General features: G+C 50.2%; 1 protein-coding gene and 2 long non-coding RNA genes across 3 annotated transcripts in view; 2 read left to right on the top strand and 1 right to left on the bottom strand.

The window, feature by feature from the left end:
- Positions 1 to 15,314, top strand: part of LOC135287271 (zinc finger protein 501-like) — a 64,725-nt gene that overhangs the window by 11,061 nt on the left and 38,350 nt on the right. The gene's annotated exons all lie outside the window — the stretch shown is intronic.
- Positions 4,306 to 7,872, top strand: LOC135287468 (uncharacterized). The gene is made up of 2 exons (XR_010351150.1): positions 4,306 to 6,034; positions 7,326 to 7,872. It is a non-coding gene; the product is annotated as an uncharacterized LOC135287468 (long non-coding RNA).
- LOC135287459 (uncharacterized) lies at positions 4,825 to 5,960 on the bottom strand. Its single transcript, XR_010351141.1, has 2 exons — positions 5,159 to 5,960; positions 4,825 to 5,005 (listed from the first exon to the last, which is right to left on the bottom strand). It is a non-coding gene; the product is annotated as an uncharacterized LOC135287459 (long non-coding RNA).

Raw genomic sequence — 15,314 nt, 5'->3', positions numbered from 1 at the left:
ATGAATATATCATAGCGGAATGGCGACCCACAGGTTGCACCCCTCCGCGTATAGAATGGAACACCAGGATAGCGAACGCGGGAAATTGTCAGGGAATAAGAATTAATGTTACAAAAGAAAAAGTGGGGGATGTTGCATGGGCAATTGGGAAAACCTGGGGAGCCAGACTATGGGAACCTGGAAAAGACCGAGGGGGGCACTTCCTCATAAAACGGGAACCTATTCCCCACGATCCAGACCCCATAGGGCCGAACCCAGTAATTGTTAGAGGAAAAGAAAAAGGGGAATGGAGTAACAATAATCTAACAAGGGAAAATTCTACCAAGGGATGGAATCAATCAAAAAATTAGCCAGTTACTACCCAACCCACTCGGAAGTATAGTGCACTGTGGAAAGTAATGCAAGCTACATTTGGGATCCTCAACAATACATACCCAAATTTAACCAAGGAGTGCTGGTTATGTTATGCCGTTAATCCACCTTTCTATGAAGCTTTAGGAACCACAGCACAATCTAGGTGGATTAATGGAAGCAATCCACAAGAGTGCTTCTGGAAGAAAGGCAAGGAGCAAACTCCAGGAATATCAATAGCCCAAGTAACAGGGAAAGGAAGGTACATAGGGAACATACCTCCTGACAAAAAGCACCTTTGTCAAGTAAAGATGTCAATCACTAAACCCGAAAAACCAGCTCAATGGCTTCTCCCCGCGGTAAATACTAAATGGGTGTGTAACACGCTAGGAGTAACCCCATGTATATCCATACCTAACTTTAATGAATCATTTGAGTATTGCATACAGGTTATGATAGTTCCCCAGATCATATACCACCCAAAGGAGTATGTATATGAACATCAGATCACTCCTGAACATCACTTATCAAAAAGAGAACCTTTTACGGCTACGACTCTTACAGTGACCGTACTATTGGGCATAGGGGGAGCAGGAGTAGGAACAGGAGTAGCTTCTTTAGTAAATCAGCAAAAAAGCATGAGAGACTTAAGGGTCTCAGTAGACGAGGATCTGAGTAGAATTGAAAAAGCAATAGATGGACTAGTCAAGTCAGTAAGATCCCTATCAGAAGTCGTGCTTCAAAATAGACGAGTATTAGACTTGCTGTTTTTGCAACAAGGGGGGTTATGTGTAGCATTACGAGAAGAATGTTACACGTACGCAGATCATACTGGAATAGTAATAGATACAATGGCAGAGCTTAGAAAACAATTGGAGCAACGTAAAAGGAAAAGAGAAGCCCAACAAAGCTGGTATGAATCATGGTTTAACCACTCTCCTTGGCTTACAACACTCCTGTCCACTATAGCAGGACCCCTAATATTATTCATCTTAACATTAACCTTTGGGCCCTGTATTTTCAACAAACTAATCAACATAGTAAAAGGAAGATTAGAGGCTGCCCACCTCATGCTCATTAGGGCGAAATATGAACCTTTAAATAGAGGGGAGACAGAGGACTACCTAGAACTCAGCAGAAGGGAGCTTGCCAAATTCAGTGAACAAAAAGAGTAAAATAGAAAAAGGGGGGGATTGTTATGGGAACATGACCTTTTTGTTCACTAAAAACAGGAGGGAATATAATGTAAATAAGTAACCGTCAGTTGGAATGTGATAGTTAGCTTGCGAAATTGAGAAACCGCAAAAGACAAACATTGCCGAGCTAATCAACCACAAGTTGTTCCAAGTCTTAGGTTCAGGGAGAGAACACGGAGGAAGACCATCGAGGACCTTCATCAGCGACCACCAGAAGGCAGAAGAAGACCCCCTAGCAACGAAGCGGACATGTGCAGAAGGAGACACCGGAAGGAGGAAGGATGGGGGCATAAAAGGGAGAACGGAACAACCCTCGGCGCGGCAGTTGGTGGAGCGGTGACTCCCCTGTCGCCCAGCGCTGCAATTTGCTTTCTCTTTTCTGTAATAATAAATTGGCTTTGAATTGGCTCATATGGCCTGTTGTGCTCATTTATAACACTTACCATGGAATCTGACCATAGCAACAGGGGGCTGGGGATGGTTGCCATGGAAACTGACCATAGCAACAGGGGGCTGGTGATGGTTGCCATAGAAACTGACCACAGCAACAGGGGGCTGGGGATGGTTGCCATGGAAACTGACCATAGCAACAGGGGGCTGGGCATGGTTGCCATGGAAACTGACCATAGCAACAGGGGGCTGGTGATGATTGCCATGGAAACTGACCATAGCAACAGGGGGTTGGGGATGGTTGCCATGGAAACTGACCATAGCAATAGGGGGTTGGGGATGGTTGCCATGGAAACTGACCATAGCAACAGGGGGCTGGTGATGGTTGCCATAGAAACTGACCACAGCAACAGGGGGCTGGGGATGGTTGCCATGGAAACTGACCATAGCAACAGGGGGCTGGGGATGTTTGCCATGGAAACTGACCATAGCAACAGGGGGCTGGGCATTGTTGCCTGCTAAGGATCAGATTTGTCACAGGCCCTCAGAGGGGTTCCATGGGGACATTCCAAGAGTCTCTGGGCTGTTCAAGAGCTGGAATGTCACAGGCTGAGACAGGGGCTCCTTGGACACCTCCCAGGGGTTTTTGGGGATGGTAAAGAGCCCTGTGGGCAGAGGCAGTCACAGCCATTCCATAGTGACATCCCAGAGCACCTTGGGCTGCAAGGCACTGATCTGTCATAGGCACTCACAGGGGCTCCATGGTGACATCCCAGGAGTCCCCAGGCTGCCAAAGAGCCGGGATGTCCCAGACACTCACAGGGGTTCCTGTCATGGGCACAGTGGGAGCTTCAGGCAAAGTTTATTGGAGAAGCTCCTGTTGGGTCATGCGGTGCAGAAAGGATCCCCAAATGTCACTGCTGAGTCAGAGATGACACAGACTCAGATCAGAAGACTAAGGGCTAAAAGGCACCCATTTATTCCGTCCTCTTCTTTTATACCTTGGTTTGCTACAGGTGGACCTCAGTGCTCATTTAATCAACACATTTTACATCCTTGACAAATTAAGAAAATACTCTTCATTAAACAACTTTATGGAAAAAAACACTTATTACAAACATTGTCAGGACACCAGTTATTGATGTTTGTTTTACGTTGGACCCTTCTGGGGGCTCTCTGGATGGGGGAAACACTCCTTTAGCAGTTCTGTGCTAGGGAAAAAGAGACTCATGGGACTTTTTTGGTCTTCAGCTTCTTGTTTGTTCTTATCTTACATAAAGTTTTGCATGCTGTGCACACCAGGCTCAGTGGGATGGAAAATGTACAGTTTCCAGGTCTTTCAAAGTTGTCTCATCCAATTAACTCTTAAAATGTACATTATTTCTACTTATCTACCAAGAAGTCATCCCTTGACTGTCCACCTAACCTCTGCACTGTGCTTTCCTTGGCCAATCACCCAGTGCCACTAATACTGCAGAAAATGGAGTAGATGAAGAGGAAGAAGAAGACAGGGATAACACCAAAATTCCTTCTTCATGCTTCCTATCTGCACCATACTAAAAATCCCAAAACCTAAATTTCTCACCCTAGTAACATACTATACTACTCTCTATTACCTACTTCACACTTTGGTAAATTCTCATATATCTCAAAGTCTTGGAAGTCCTCTTCATGAGTGACAGTTAAAGGCAGTGTTTCTCTGAAGGCAGGACCCCTCAGAGCAGACAGAGAAATATTCCCTGTGCCCTGGATTCCCACACATTTAACCTAAAAACCTTGAACCATTGAGATGCTAAGTTACCCAAAAAATATTCAAGATAAGTAGTATTAGAAGGAGAAGAAATAGAGAACAACAGAAAGACAGAAGATCTATAGAAAGACACACACTTAGGAACAAATGGCTCGGGTTCCAGCATCACTGACAGCAGAACTCCAGCGCAAGGCAGGATCCAGAGCAGGAGCTGGCCTCGTGCTCCGGCTGTGAACCCCCTGGGCCTTCATGGGCCCGCCCCTGGGGTGGGACTGCCAGTGGCTTGTCCAATCAGAGTCAAGGTAACACCAGCTGCAGGTGTGTGATTGATTGACAGCTCAGCCAATCAGAGATTGGTTAGTGCATCATGTTGTGAGATTGACAGCTCTGTCAGGGCTGGGGGTGGGGCTCTGTCCCACCACAAACCAAGGCCTGACCCGGGCCTGGCCCCACACGGGCATTCCGAGCATCCCAAGGTATCTTGGGACATCGATCTCATCCAGCCTCTGACAGCAACCATGGTGACACTCCGGAACCTCATGGAACCAAGGGGCCATGTGACACTCTGGTGCCTCATGGAATCAAGGAGACCATTGTGACACTGTGGGGTCCCAGGAAACCAAGAGAACACTGAACAGGTCTGGCTAGCTGGGCCTCCTGGGGACCACCTGACAGGCCCAGCTGACCTTGGCATGTCGAGGGCTGCTTCTCATCTGCCCTTGAAGCACTGGGGCTCCGGGCTTTCCTTCCTACTGGAGAGAACAGTCCTTGTCCTCCAAGGGCCCATTGCCAAAACTGGGATTCCTCCTTTGAATTTCTTTACATGCAAAGATTGTTCCCAGATGAAATCTGCCAGGACAGACAGATCTGGCTGCCTTGGCTAACCGGAGGGCACCTTTCATCTGCCTTTGAAACACTGGCACCATGTGCTTTTCTTTTTGATGGGAAAAAACCATCCATCTTGACCAGGCACCCATGGCCAAAATTGGGCATCTGCCTCCAGAATTCCCTATATCCAAGTATAGCTCCTAGACAAAAGCTGCCAGGACTGACAAGTTTGGCTGGCCTTGGCTTCCTGAGGGCTGGCACTCACCTACCTCTGAAACACTGGGGCTCTGTGCTTTCCTTCCTAATGAAAAGAATTCTTCTTCTTGTCCAGGCCTCCACAGCCAAAATTGAGATTCCTCCTCCAAAATGCCCTATGTCCAAGGATAGTCCCTAGACAAAAGGTGCCAAAAGAGACAGGTCTGGCTGGTTTGGCCTAAGGGTAGCCACCTCTCATCTTCTTCCAGAACACTTGGAATTCACACTTTCTTTCCTATAAGAAAAAAACATCCATGTTGACCAGGTGCCTGTGTCCAAAACTGGGATTCCACCTCCAAAACTGTGTACATCAGGAACTGCTCCCAAGTGAAAGTTTCCAGGACAGACAGGTCTGGCTGCCCTTGGCCTCTTGGGAGCTCCCTCTCACCTGCTTTCCAAACACTGGGGCTCTGTGCTTTCCTTCCAATGGAAAAGAACTGTCCTTCTCAAAGTGTCCGTGGTCAAAATTGAGATTCCTCCTCCCAAATTGAATATATCCAAGCATTCTGCCATGACAAAAGCTGCAGGACAAACAGGTCTGGATGTCTTGGCCGCCCAGGAGCCCCCTCTCTCCTCTTCTGCCTTTGAAACACTCAGGCTTGGAGCTTTCCCTTCTATGAAAAAGAACCGTCCCACTTATCTACACAGAAGTGGCCGAAATTGGGATTCCACCTCCAAAATTCCCTATGTCCAAGGGTTGCTTTCAGACAAAAGTTACCAGGACACAGAGAGGTCTGGCTGGTCTAGGCCTCTGATGACTGCCTTTCATCTGCCCCTGAAACAACAATGTTCTATGATTTTCTTCCAATGGTAAAGAACCATCCTTCTCCTCTGGGCATCCATGTCTGAAATTGAGATTCCACCTCCAAAATTCTGTATATCCAAGGGTTGCTCCCAGGCAAAATCTGACAGTACCGCCAAGTCTGGTTGGCCTTGGCCTCTGGTGACTGCCCCTGCAACACTGGGGCTGGGTTCTTTCCTTCCCATGGAGATCACTGGGACACTGTGGGCCCTCATGAAACGCAGGAGATCATTGTGGCACCACTGGAGCCCATGGAACCAAGGGGCCATGGTGACACAGCGGGGCTTCATGGAACCCAGAGACCATTGTGACTCTGTGGGGCCTGATGGAACCATGGAGACCATTAGGACCCTTCAGGGCCTCGTGTCACCAAGGGGGCATTATGGCACCTCAGGGCCTCAAGGAAGCAAGGGACCATTGGGACACTGTGGGGCCCCATGGAGCTGAGGGAACATGGAACAGGTCTGGCTGGCGTGGCCTCCCAGGGGCCACCTGACAGGTCTGGCTGATCTTGGGATGTCAAGGGCTGCCTCTCCTCAGCTCCTGGAACACTGGGGCTCCATGCTATCCTTGCTGTGGAAAAGAACTCTCCCACTTTTCAGATGCCCATTGCCAAAATTGATACTCTCCCTAAAATATTTCTTACATGCAAGAGTATTTCTCAGAACAAAATCCGGCAGCTCTGGCTGGCCTTGGACTCTGCTGGTCACTTTGCATCTGCCCTTGAAACAGTGGAGCTCTGTTCCATCATTTCTATGGAATAAAATGGCTTTCATGTCCAGCTGCCATGGCCAAAAATAGAATTTGGCCTCCCAAATTCTGTAAATCCAAGGATTGCTCCAAGACAAAAGTAGCCAGGACAGACTGGTCAGGCTAGCCCTGTCCTCTGGTGATTTTCTTAGATTAGGAGCTGAATATTTTCATTTGAAAGCACCTTGGAGAGGGCCCAGAGATCTTTCAAGGAGGAGTTTTGAGATCTCGGGCACAAGACCACTACATATGGTCAAAGGAGCTCTGTGCTCTGTGCTGTTGTGGGGGTTTTGCATCACGGGAGTGATATTCTAAGAGAAGCTGCAACAGTTTCCTCTGTGTCTGACAAAAAACCCAATCAGTGATTAGCTTTGAGAACTGACAATTTGTTAAATCACTAAGGAACCTGTACATGCCTCTGTGCAGACACATGTTAAAGATGAGAAAGCCTGGGAGGGTCTCTTTTCTTTCTGGCCAGCAAAGAGGTAACAAGGCTGGCCCAGCCCTGTCTCAGCCAGGCCGGGCCGGGCGGCTCCTGCCGTGGGGCCAGGCCCCTTCCCAGGGAGCCCCCCAGGCCCCATCGGCTGCCGGGCAGGGCAGGGGAGGCCGCGGGGCCGAGGCCGGGCCGGGCCATGGCTGCGGTTGCCAACACCTGGGCGCTACCGAGCCCTGCCCCGCCGCCAGCCCGGGCCCAGCCAGGATCCGCCGGGCCCCAGGAGCAGCCCCGGGTCGGACCGGCTCGGCCAAGATTCTGCCACCCTTGGGGTTCACCCGCAAGCCCCGGGCAGGGGGAGGAGAAGCCATGGGCCCCGGCCGTGCTGCTGCTGTGTTCTGGCCTGGCTGCTGAGATCCTGGCCCTGCCCCAGCGCGGCCCATCCTGACACAGCCCCAGCGCAGCCACTGCAGAAACCTCCATCGTAAAACAGCTCCGGCCGCAAGGACTGAGCCCGGCCGGGGTCACGGAGCCATCTGCAGGCCCTGGGAGAGATATTAACTCTTTCAGTGCTTCCATCCTCCCTCGAGTGAGAGAAAAGGACAAAGTGCAGGAACATAGAGGAGCACCATGAAGACACCGAGGTCAGTGAAGGGGAAGTTGAGTCCCAGATGGGAGGGATGAGGAGATGCCTTGATCTTTAGGCTGAAATCCTCTTGAAAAGATACGGAGAAGGATGTAAGTGATACATCAGACTCTCTTTTTCCCTATAATGCATTGAAAAGTATGTGGAGATGTCTTGTTCAGCAAAGGCTTCTGTGGCAGCAACTTTCGGGTCACAGAACGAAACACAAATTTCCCAGGCATTGTTTTGGGAAAGCCTATGAGAAGATCAGAAAAAAAAAAAAAAAAGAAGAACAATTAATATCTTAACTTGCTGCACCTGGTATTTTGAACTTGTGGAATGTATTACAAAGATTTGTTTACCAAAGGGTGGTTTCTTAATTAGCCAGTGGTGATGGGTTTTGTATTGGAGGACCAATTAGGTCCAGCTGTAGTGAACTAGGTTAAAAAAGTATGGGTTTCTTAATAAAGATTATTGATCACCCTCTGTGAATCATGCAGTCAATGTCTATTATTATCCAGCCTGGGGCCCTTGACGTGACAGGCCTCCATGCTAAAGTAAGGAAATGTCGAAGTAGCTGTGATCCCATGAGACATTTGAACAGAGAAAGAGAGAAGAGTGATGAGACCCTGTGCCTCAGGGAGAGAAGAAAAAGACCTCTGTTCCCAGAGATGAAGATGATTTCAGAAACAGATGAAGAAAACCTTTGCTCTTAAACAGCCCATATTTAAACTAATGCCCCATAAGTTGACATGGCCCATAAACACAACTGTGGGAAAGCTGTGAAAAAACGGGAGGTACTTCATGATTGCTGATTTTCTGGGCGGCTGCTATACATGGGAATTGAGATCCATGAGAGAACTGTTTTCGTACAGAGAAGTCTCCATTGCATGAAAGAGAGACTCCTCTCCCTAAGGGAACTGAAGCAAGATTATTTTAGTAGTGGTAAACTGACTCAAAATTTAGGTTTTGTCTCTTTACAATGTCAGTAAGAAAGCAAAGGTTGCAGCGACAGGAGAAGTATTCTGAAAGTTTTGTTCTGATTCTAAATACTCTTTCTTTTAGTTGCTGTTAATAAACTTTTCTTTATAGGCTTTTAAAGTTTTTAGCCTACTTTGTCTTTCTCGTAATCCCATCTCACAGCAGGAAATGAGTAAGAATATTTTAGTGAGTGCACTGGTAATTAGCCAGCACTGAGCCCACCACAATAATTGATGCATTGGCCAAGAAATCTCAAAATGGCGAATCAAAATCACTAGAGAAACATTCCTGATGAACTTCACTAGAGGAGAGGGAAATCAAGACAGAGCCATGGTTTGTCAGGACTGCTTGATCCTAATGAGCCCCGTGGTGCATTTAGAGCTGAGCAGTGGAACCTCAGGGCCCGAGAGGAGATTGCAAAAACCTTTTCAGGAGTCAAAGTCAGAGAAAACACCCAGAGTATCTCAAAGCATGAATGGGTACCACTGAACCCCAACACAGGCTCCTCATGGACTCCTTGGAGGAGAGAATGGGAGGCCAGGATGGCACAAAACCCTCTCAGAGACTCAGTGTGGGAAGGAAAATCCAAAGTACCTTAAAAATCTTGAGAACCTCAAAGCATTAATAAGCCCCACTGAGTGTCATTACTAATAAAGGCTCTCAAGGGACTCGTTAAAGCAGATAATTGGAGGCTGTGACTGCAAAATCCTTCTCATAGAGTCTGCATCGAAAGGCAAACATCAAGTACCTTAAAATAACTGAAGTACCCTGACCATTAATGAGTCCCAGTGAATGTTGCTACTGACAGAGAATCTCTAGGGACTAATTACAGCAGATAATTGGAGGCCATGATTGCACAAACCTCTCAGAAATTCAAGGCAAAAGCCAAACCCAAAGTCCTTTGAAAAACCTGCATTCCCTGGGAGCATTCAGGAGCCCCCAGGGCCATTGCTGAGCAAGGCTCCCCAGGGACTCCTTCCAGCAGATCCTTGAGGCCACTGGGATGTGGGCTAGGGGGGGATGCTGAGGGGAGGACAAAGGGCTGACAGTGCCCAGCCTGGCTGGGGCTGTCCAGGAGGCCCCAGGGCCTTTGGACAAGGTGTCTCCTCCCAGCCCTTGGTGGCACAGACCCTGCTGTGTCCCTGGGCACCAAGACTTGGCTTCTCTTTGCCCCCACCTGGCATCAGTGCCTGCAGTTCTCTGCTCTGGCTGGGGCCTGGGGACACTTTCTCAGTCCTGTCCCTCAGTGGGACCCATTAAAAGTCCAAGAAACTTTGAAACTGGATTCTGACTTGGAGTTGTGGAGAGGTTTCTTCAGCTGCCTCTCAGGGACTGATGTTCAGGGCCTGAGCACAAAGCCCCAGAGGGTCATTAAAGTCCTTCTGCTGTGTCTGTGCTGCTGAGCTGGGCCAGGCTCCTGGAACAGAGGCAGCTCCTGGCAAGCAAGAAGAGCTTCAAAAGCACATTTCTCTTGATGAGCAGCTCTTCTGCCAGCCCAGCAGGGCTGGGGCACTGCCTGCAGCCACCGCAGGCACAGCCCAGAGGCACAGAGAGCTTCAATCAGTCAGGGCTGGGAAGGTGCTGAGAAGTGCCTGGGGCAGAATCACTGCCAGCCCTTGGCACAGGAACCTCTGGCTGCAGGACAATGCAGCGGCAGCTCCTGGAGCCATCTTTAGGAAGTTGGAACATCCCAATGCCTGCAGACTCTGTGAATACAACTCTCAGTATTTCTGGTGCATGGGAGCTGAAATGCTCATGAAGCTCTGACATGCTGAGTTCTGATCAGTCATAGAATATTTCCAAGACAAGGATTTTTATAAAAAAGCAGAAATTTCCTAAGACTTTGCTTTCAGTTTCCTACTACTTGATAGTGGCAAGGAGGGAGAATGAACAATAAAGCATGATTATGAATTATTAATTATGAAATTTGAAAAGTGCCTGAGACATCTGAACTGTTACTTTTAGCAATCAGTAGGTACACAGGAGATCCCTAATGTGCTTTCAGCCTCTCTGCCCATGGACAGCACCAGCATCACCACTGCTGGACCCATCAGGCTCAGTCTGAGCTCTCCTTTCTCCAGGCTGCAAACAGAACCTGCCCCCAGCCAGTTCCCTGCAGACAGGCAGGGTTCTGTAGGGCCAAGGAGAGTGCACAGAGATTTGGGGTCTGTGAGCGCTGTCAGGGAGAGATCAGGCACAGGGAAACACCTGCAGGAGGAAAATCTGCAGGAAGCAGAGAGAGGATCAGGGAAGGAGAGAAAACAAAACCCAGCAATGCTGTGGCAGGGAGAGTTTAGAGATGTCCACAGGATCCCTTCCAGTTCAGCCCCTCCCTCTGAACAAGCCCCCTCCCTCCTGTCCCCCAGCCAAGCCTCTGCCCTCAGGGCCGGGGCTCCAAGGCGTGAAGCCCCTCCTGTGCAGGCAGAGCTGCAGCAGAGCCGTGGGGCAGCTCTGCAGCCCCGGGCCCAGTTCCCTCTGCAGAGCACAGGGCTGGGAGCAGCTGCCCAGCCCTGGGGGCTCTTGGAGGGAGCACAGCTGGCTCAGGGTGACGCTGTGCCCAGTGCCCGGCTCTGGGCAATGCTGTCAGTGCAGCCAGGCAAGGAGCTGCATCTCCCTTCATCCAATGCCATCATAAGGACACTTGGGAGTCTCCCTGAGATTTCAGTCCAAGCTGGGAGCTTCAATCCAGGATGCAAACCTGCCCAAGAGCTTCTCTGAATTCTAAGATTGATGGGGAAAGGCACAGGTGTTCTGACACTGAAAATGCTGCTGGGTTGGTGAAATGAGCAATATGAGTCCTTGGCTACAAATGTGGAGCTGGGCTGTGGGGATCCATCTGCTCTCAGAAATATCTGGTGATCTTTAAGGAAAAGTTGGAAGCATGAACATCCTCCATTTGAGAAAAGTGAAAGCCCAGAGAACCTCCAAACAGAATGAAGAGACAGATCATCTTCCCTCAGTCTCCAGCCATCACTTTGCCTCACAGAACTCTCTCTGTTCTCCCAGAAGGCAGCAGAAATGACAAGGGATTCTCGTGTCCAAGAATAGCAGGAGAGATATGTGGAGAGCGTAGACAAAACCTCAGGACTCTTAATTATAGAAGCGTGTTGGTGTGTGTTACAGAGGAGGGTGAGTGGGAACTAACTTTGATTGTGGATACAGGTATCTCTGCTAACTCTTCACTGACCTTTCTCCATGAACAGGTCCCCATGTGCAGCCCCAGCAAATGTCCAACAGCAGCTCCATCAGCCACTTCCTCCTGCTGGCACTGGCAGACGCGGCAGCTGCAGCTCCTGCACTTCTGTCTCTTGCTGGGCATCTCCCTGGCTGCCCTCCTGGGCAACGGCCTCATCATCAGCGCCGCAGCCTGCGGCCACCACCTGCACACGCCCATGTTCTTCTTCCTGCTCAACCTGGCCCTCAGCGACCTGGGCTCCATGTGCACCACTGTCCCCAAAGCCATGCACAATTCCCTCTGGGACACCAGCACCATCTCCTACTCAGAATGTGCTGTACAGCTCTTTCTGTTTATCTTCTTCATTGGAGCAGAGTATTTCCTCCTGACCATCATGTGCTTTGACCGCTACGTGTCCATCTGCAAACCCCTGCACTACGGGACCCTCCTGGGCAGCAGAGCTTGTGCCCACATGGCAGCAGCTGCCTGGGCCAGTGCCTTTCTCACTGCTCTGCTGCACATGGTCAATACATTTTCCCTGCCCCTGTGCCATGGCAATGCCTTGGGCCAGTTCTTCTGGGAAATCCCACACATCCTCAAGCTCTCCTGCTCCAAATCCTACCTCAGGGAACTTGGGCTTATCATGACTAGTATATTTTTAGCCTCTGCATGCTTTGTGTTCATTGTTTTCTCTACGTGCAGATCTTCAGGACTGTCCTGAGGATCCCCTCTGAGCAGGGACGGCACAAAGCCTTTTCCATCTGCCTGTCTCACCTGGCCATGCTCTCCCTATTCCTCAGCACTACAGCCTTTGCCTACCTGAATTCCTCCTCCATGTCCTCCCCATCCCTGGATCTGGTGGTGTCAGTTCTGTACTCAGTGGTGCCTCCAGCCCTGAACCCCCTCATCTACAGCCTGAGGAGCCAGGAGCTCAAGGCTGCAGTGTTGAGAGTGATGAGCGGAGGTTTCACAAACACTGAACTGCTGGCCAGTTTCTGCAAATCTCTTGTAATAGAAGTAATTTTTGATACTGCTTGTTGGTTTCATTTTGGAGGCCCTATTTCTTTGTTTTCTTCCTCAGTATTGTCCACAAAGAAATGCCATTGTTTGTGCCATTGCTCATTTTGTTTCTCTCCACCTTCCCTGCGGTCACAGACTGTGTCAATGAGGGGCTGCACTCTCAGTGATTTTAGATGAAAGAAAGTATTTCCTACCAGAGATCTCCTTTTGTTGCCTTCTCTGGAGCTGCAGCAGCAATGTCTGTGTGCAGAGCTGGGGCACATCAGTGCTGGCACAGCAGCTGTGCCCAGGAGCAGCAGCAGCACTTGGTGTTGCCAGTGCTGCTCTCGTGCCCCTGCCCTCTTGGGATCTCCTCTGGTCAAGGTGAGCCCGAGGTGTGTTAAAAGTCTCTTTTTCCAACCCAGCTGTCAAAGAAGGAGTCAGAAGTCTTCAGCTCGCGTTCTCAAGGTTGTTTATTATTTCCTATCTAAAACATTTTCTGTCTGGCCTGCCGAGGTGTGTTCAGCAGGTCAGTCCGAGGCACGCTACTCTGCCCTGAGGTGTTGCTATCTCTTTATACTAAAAACTACATGTACTTTATTTGCAGCTATTTTCCATTGCTTATCATCTATGTTAGACAGTGACTTTCTACTTTACACCAATCCTAGGGTGCTACCATCACCAAGAGGATGGAAGCTAGGAAGAAGAAGGAAGAAAAACAGGACAACGCTCAAATCCCTCCATCTTGTCCCCTAGATCCCCATAGTAGAATTCTTCCAAATTCCACCTTTCACCCTGTGACAATCACTGTTATGCTGCTTAAAGTTTTATGACTTGTAATTCTTCATATAAAGTTGGTTATTTGCTCCATGGGTGGAACTCAAAGCTGCAGGGGTCTTTGGCTGCATGCCAGGATTCCCGAGCCCCCTGCCCGGGTCTCGAGCCATCCAGGGCACCCAGAGGGATGTCCTGGGTTCCGGCATTGCCCCGCTGAAATAAATGGGGCAGGAGATCCTTCTCCTTTTAAATGCCTTTATTAAAAATAATTAGCTCAGGTGGGGAGAAATCAACGGGTCGCGTCCATGCCGCTGGTGCTCCCAGGAGTGGCACGGAGGAGGAGGAGGAGGATGCAGCTGTGTCCGCTGGTCTGCAGGCAGAGCTGGGGCTTCCATCCTCATGGGGAGTTGGAAATTCCCCTTTTTCCAACTAACGTTCCAGGTCCTCTTTCTAGTTAAAACCTTTTTAGGTTAGGGTGAGAAGTAAAAGGACCTTAGCAGATACTGGATGAAGTTCCTCATCCTTAGACGTCACTTAGGTCTCTTAATTCCATGTTGGCTTGTTGTTTTTAGGGTTTTTTTCCTGAAACATTGCAAAATCTGGTGAAATGCATTCTCATCTGCATACTAGCTCTGATGTCACTCCCCCCGCTGCTACCTGTGGGGTCTGGTGTCACTCCCTGGCAAGCATCAGGGGAACAATGGCTAATCACCAACCATTAACAGGTAATTGAAGAAGAGCTCTTAACAACAGGTGGCTGCAACATGCAGGTAACCTTCAATTCAACAGCAACCCAAGCAACTTGTTTAACTTGTTTAACTTTGCAACCTTAAAAAAAATGGATAACTTTTTACTCATAACAGCGCTCAATATTCTGGGGCGCTGCAGCGGGGTGGCCTCGATGGCCATGAGGGCCGTGGGGGTGGCGCGGGCTCAGGGCTGGGCGGGGGTCGTGGCGGGCACCCGAAAAACCACACCGGGTTTCCGCTGGTGGAGAAATACGTGCTGGGGGTGGGGGGTGCGGACCCCCACCGGGGAGGTTTGGGGGACCTCATCCTGCTCAAGAACAATCACCGAGCGCTGGCGGCGGCAGCGGGGGGGCTCGAGCAGGTGGGGACGCCGAACTTGGGGGGATAATGGGCGGGGGCTTGAATTGGGGGGGTTCTGGTTGGGGGGGGGGCTCCAGAATTTGGGGAGTAGTGGCGGCAGGACCCATGGATTGGTCATGATTGGTGGGGTGCTATGTGGAGAAACCCAGAGATTTGGGGGTCAGGAGCCCAGTTTGGGGGGTAGATTGGTGGGGGAAGCCTTGAATTGGCATTTTCTGGGTGGTAGGCGTGACAACCCCAGTGTAGGTGGGAACATGAGATTAGGAGTAAATGAGGGGGTTATGGCGGAGGGGGCTCAATTTTGTGAGGAGTGATGGTTTGGGGTACCCCAAATTTCAAGGGTGGTGGGGAAGCACCAATACTTGAAGGGGGTACCAATTTTGGGACAAACTCCTGGATTGGGGTATTCTGGGCATGGACTGATGGGGGGGGACCCCTGGATTGTGCAGGGGGTGGGTCCCAGTTTGGGAGGGAAATTGGAGGTAACCCCTAAACTGTGGGGGATGGTGTGTTGGGTAACTCTAAATTTGGGAGTTTGTAGGTGAGGCCACCCCAGTTTTGGGATTGGGGGACACCCTTGAATTGGGGGGCTCTGGGGAGAGGACCCCAATTTGTAGAGATCAGTGTGGGGAGGGTGATGGGGGGATCCTAATTTTGAGTCAATGACTGGGGGCAGCCCCCCATTTTACCCCACCCCATATTGGTCTGAGGGATTGGGCATCGATCTGGGGCTCCCCCTGACCCCCCTGTTCCCCAGATGATTTTGGGGGTGCGCCGGGCCGGGGGCTTCACCCGCTGGTTGGAGGTCGAGTGCTCGAGGGTGGAGGAGGCGCTGGCGGCTGCGGGGGCTGGGGCTGACATCATCCTGCTGGACAACCTGGCCCCACAGGTGA

The sequence above is a fragment of the Passer domesticus genome, chromosome 29, assembly GCF_036417665.1.
Source record: "Passer domesticus isolate bPasDom1 chromosome 29, bPasDom1.hap1, whole genome shotgun sequence".
Classification (NCBI taxonomy): Eukaryota; Metazoa; Chordata; class Aves; order Passeriformes; family Passeridae; genus Passer; species Passer domesticus.
This window is presented reverse-complemented; position numbering and strand designations above follow the sequence as displayed.